General features: G+C 42.3%; 1 long non-coding RNA gene across 1 annotated transcript in view; it reads left to right on the top strand.

Annotated features, from left to right (window-relative positions):
• The window catches only part of LOC138968620 (uncharacterized), a 2050-nt gene extending 1174 nt beyond the window's left edge, over positions 1-876 (top strand). The window contains exon 3 of the long non-coding RNA XR_011456239.1: positions 88-876. This is a non-coding gene — a long non-coding RNA (uncharacterized lncRNA). The remainder of the gene's footprint in view (positions 1-87) is intronic.
• Positions 877-5000: the final 4124 nt, after the last annotated feature.

Raw genomic sequence — 5000 nt, 5'->3', positions numbered from 1 at the left:
AACCCGGCTTTGACCGACTCTCTGAGATAGTAAACATTATTCAAATACATTCCAATAAAAATGTCACTTTTCATCTTTTGTGTGAAGGGTACCACAGGCTGATTTCCTGAACCATGGATGTAGAGGAGGCCAGACAGTCCGCTTCTCATTCCAGCTGTGTTGCGTTTTTTTCTGCTCGTGAAGTGTATCGCCACATTGCCAAAGCCATTGGCCAAGAGAAGTCACCCTGTCTGCCCATTTTGCATAGCCTTACAGGCTGTGACACTATGTCGTTCTTCAATGGTATTGGGGAATCAGAAGGCTTGGGAAGTATGGCAGTCACTCAAACTTTCTTCAGGTTGTCTGCTCCTCTTTGTAAGCTGAGTACCACTGACAGGGCAGTACAAGAGCTTTTTGGTGTACATTTGTAGGACAAAACCAGCAACGTACTGGGTGTAAACAGTGCTAGACGGTACCTCTTCAGTAAAAAGAGCTGCCAAATTGACCATAATCCCCTTACAAGTGAGGTGCTGCTGCAGGACATGAGATTGAGAAGAGCCATCTACCTATTAGACTTCCAAACTCTGTGGGCTGGCAGTTCAAGGCTGGAAAGTGGGAGTCATTCTGGACGAGCTTTCAAGAGGTATCCAGCGTGTGCCGAGAACTCATGAGGTGTGCCTGCAAGAAGAGCTGTACAACAAAACGCTGCAAATGCTGCTAAGAAGGACTGCAGAGCACAGCTCTCTGCAAATGTGCTTGCATGCCTGTGAAAACTGTCAGCATCTAAACTGTGCAAAAATATTATTGCACCCATTTTCATACCCCAACTCAAACTTTTATTCCTGTGTCATTTTATTCAAACTGTCTATGCCATTAAAGGCTCGCATCTTCGCTATCTGGCACATTTTTTTTTAACATCATCATTTACGCCGTCAAAATAAGGATACCCTTGACGTGACAAAGAGATGTGACAAAAACTTCGGGTACCTTTTAAAAAGCCGACGACAATTCCTGAGGCACAACTGGGTCACTGTTGTATACGAAGAGAAAGTCAACTTGATTATCCATCCAGAACAGGTTGTTTTATTTCGCCATCTTGCATATTTCTAGTGTTGTGCCATTGTACCTACTGATGTATGTGTCGATCTCACGGATGAGATGTTTATGTGTCAAATTTGAGGGATACCCAAGTCAACTAAAATCCATGTATTTTAGCAATGACCAAGTGGGTTGCGTTGAAACTTTCAGGAATGTGTGTCTACGCACGAGGCGTAGTTCAACCGTTTGAGTACACTTTCAAATCTTCACGAAATAATATTTTAAAAACTGCCACAGGTTTGTTGACTTACATCCCACATATTTTTGACTTCGCATGTATATATGACAGATGGTTGTTTCAAGTACTGCCAAAGTTTCTTTTGAGTATAGACACTTGCCGGAATGTGCTAGTTGTGTAAACACATGAGAACAAACAACGTTTTCGAAATACAGCGATTATGAATTTTAGTCGACTTTTGAGTTGATACATTACATTTTTATCAGTTTTATTTTGGGGGTATGGGTACCCTTATTTGGGCGGCGGTCAAATAACCCATGTAAAGGCCACCTTTTATCTTAAAAGTGTTCCAGTTAGCCAAGTTGAGTGCCCTCAATAGCATACATTGAATACAACAGCACAGGAATGAATGTTTTCGTTTTGGTATGAAAATTGGTGCAATATATTTATTTTTGCACAGTTTAGGTAATCCACAAATTCTTCAACCCTGCCACCCACACCGTCCAATCATTCTCTGCACCAACAATACATGTATTGTTTTGTTTAAAAATGTGTTTGTGTTAGTTTCTATTGCAAGAGAATGTCTTGTAGCATCAAAAATGCCTAAATACCCTTTTATTGGCGGCCATTTTGAAAATTGTAAAAAAACTACTGATTTCTTAATTTTTTCACGGTGGCTCTGTATCAGGTTTTGTTAAGCAAAAGCAAATGTCCATTTACGCCAAATTTGCTGTTAATCACATGAAGTGAAATATGCCTAACATACCCAACCGTTTACACTGGCGGCCATTTTGAAAAATTGTTTAAAAACTACCCATTTTTTATTTTTCGCGATGGCTCTGTATCAGGTTTTGTTAAGCACATAAAACTCTTCATATTTGCTTAATTTGGTGTTTGTTGCATGATTTGAATGATTTTGCAACATAGGAGCCCCACTATAGCCTACTTACGGGGACACGACTGCCACTGAGATGGCCAGATCGACACTGCGTTTTCGACAGCGCTTCCTCGCGCAGACACTGGAAATACGCTGTGCAGATTAACCTGTAGGAAATGTCCTTTGGTATCTTCTTTATCTATTTTTCTGGAGCTACAAAACCGAACAATGTGAAATCGTCTTCTCCGAATCGACGAACTGCAGCTCGGTGATAACTGTATCCATACCACAATCCTTCACGCGATCTGACCTAACTTTGACCCTTGACCTGGTCTACATACCACACACGACACAAACCAGTCAGGTGCTTTTACCCCCCCCCCCCCCCCAAAAAAAAAAAAAAAAAAAAACCCACCACCCGTTTTCTTTGGATACACACTTTAACTACATACGTGCCGACGAAATGTTGATCATTGCTTCAATACTTTGAAGCTGTTGCTTGAATAATAACCAGGTAAAATTAGTATTTCGGTGTTCAGTCAAATGTTAACATTTCTACCACAGACATACATACATACGCACGCACGCACGCACGCACGCACGCACAGACAGACAAAAGTTAGCATCGCATAGGCTACACTTACGTGAGCCAAAAAAGGGGTTGAAGTTTTTTTTATCCACACCCGCTTTAAAAATCGTGCTAATAACACCTGACACCTTTTCTGCAACTGGCTTACAAAAGAAGGCATAGGAGAGGGAGAGACAACACATGTTGCAGCCACAATCCCATTAAGTCTTGCCCAGTTACAGAGGAAAGACAAAAGTGCAAACCCCAATGCTCGAATTTGCATTGATCGCCAAGTCCCTTCCTGTTTTCCTTAACTCTTTATGTTAAAGGGGTATTGTCGGGCGCATTGACGTAGTGGATAAGACATCGGCCTCCTAATCGGAAGGTCGTGATTTCAAATTCCGGCCGCGGCCGCCTGGGGGTTTAAGGGTGGAGATTTTCTGATCTCCAAGGTCAACTTATGTGCAGACCTGCTAGTGCCTTATCCCCCTTCGTGTGTACACACAAGCACAAGACCAAGTGCGCGCGGAAAAAGATCCTGTAATTCATGTCAGAGTTCGGTGGTATATAGAAACACGAAAATACCCAGCATGCTCTGACCCCGAAATCTGCGTATGGCTGCGTGAATGGCGGGGTAAAAACGGTCATACACATACAAATCCACTCGTGCAAAAACATGAGTAAATGTGGGACTTTAAGCCCATGAACGAAGAAGAAGAAGATGAAGAGAAGAAGAAAGGAGCAATGCCTCTATAACCTGACTGAACACCTTGGCCCATTCTCAAGAAACCGCAACACGGTGGCCTAGTGGTAAGGCGTCCGCCCAGTGAGCGGGAGGTCGTGGGTTCGAACCCCGGCCGGGGCATACCTAAGACTTTCAAATTGGCAATCTAGTGGCTGCTCCGCCTGGCGTCTGGCATTATGGGGTTAGTGCTAGGACTGGTTGGTCCGGTGTCAGAATAATGTGACTGGGTGAGACATGAAGCCTGTGCTGCGACTTCTGTCTTGTGTGTAGCGCACGTTAAATGCCAAAGCAGCACCGCCCTGATATCACCCTTCGTGGTGGACTGGGCGTTAAGCAAACAAACAAACATTCTCAAGAATCTGTCCATAGATTGTACACTAGTGGAGAGTTTTCTTTTATTTACACAGACAGAACAATAGTGTTTGTAGAATTTGGAACTCCCAAGACTCACCCATCGCTTAGTGTTTTTTTTTATTCATTCAAATATTGTGCCACATCTAATTTCAAGTCCCAAAGTAGAATTTCAAAACTAATGTCAAGAAAAGAGCCTTGTGTCTAAACAATACAGAGGAGATAACTTAGCAATAGAAAAATAATTTCGGGTTTTCTTGTACATTTGTCAAACAAATTTAGGTTCTAGCAGCTTGTGTGGTTGAGTTTGCAATGTAGTACCATTTGCCAAGTGAAAAACACCGTCCATATTTGGAGCGCAAAACATAGAATCAAATCGACTGTGACAATTTATTTTTGCTGACTTACTATTGGAGTTTATCGTCCTCTCAAACCAATGTGTCTGTATTGGGACTTGTCTGGGTATAAATGCGCCGAGAGACTATTTCTTGTAGTTTCAAAACCTAGGCTAAATACTTTCCTAAACCTGTGAAAAATATCAGTTCCTGTGCCAGTTTCAAAACCAAACACATAATTATAATGAAGGAGAAGCCATCGACTTCCTCCCATCCTTAATCGCTTTGACATCCTTGAGAGATATATATTTCTTGTAGTTTCAAAACCTAATTGGCTAAATGCTTTTCTTAAACCTGTACAAAAAATATCAGTTCCTGTGCCAGTTTCCAAACCATGAACATCTAACGAAGGCACCATCGATCTGCTCCCACTCTTTTCTTGCTTTAAAATCCTTGCATTACATTCTGTTTCGCGAGGAAGAATAAGAAATCGGTCGTTGTGGTGGTGTCTTCTCTCCAAACGCCAAAGCAGAGAAAACACACAAAAAGTGGTGTTTATCCCCGTTTGCACAAAAATGCCAAGCTGAAATGTGTCGCAGATGCTAAAAAGCATAACAGTTCGTCTGAACTTAATTTAAAGGAGCAAGATTGCGGATTAGGTTCTGTCTCTTTGGTTTTAGAGAGCGTATCAAGGTTTCCCAATTGCTTCGTTTCCGGCCGATTTATGTGGAGCAACGTGATGTACACAAAAAATATTGGCGGTCTAGAAGTGTCGTCTGCGCAATGATCGCGGCGGCTTTCTTGACCGCCAAGGACGACCGCGCACGTTGTGAGACGTCATTCGTTAGACCTCAATAAGTTACGAGACA

The sequence above is a fragment of the Littorina saxatilis genome, linkage group LG6 (assembly GCF_037325665.1).
Source record: "Littorina saxatilis isolate snail1 linkage group LG6, US_GU_Lsax_2.0, whole genome shotgun sequence".
Classification (NCBI taxonomy): domain Eukaryota; kingdom Metazoa; phylum Mollusca; class Gastropoda; order Littorinimorpha; family Littorinidae; genus Littorina; species Littorina saxatilis.
Note: the sequence above shows the minus strand (reverse complement) of the source record. Positions and strands in the feature narration are given on the sequence as shown.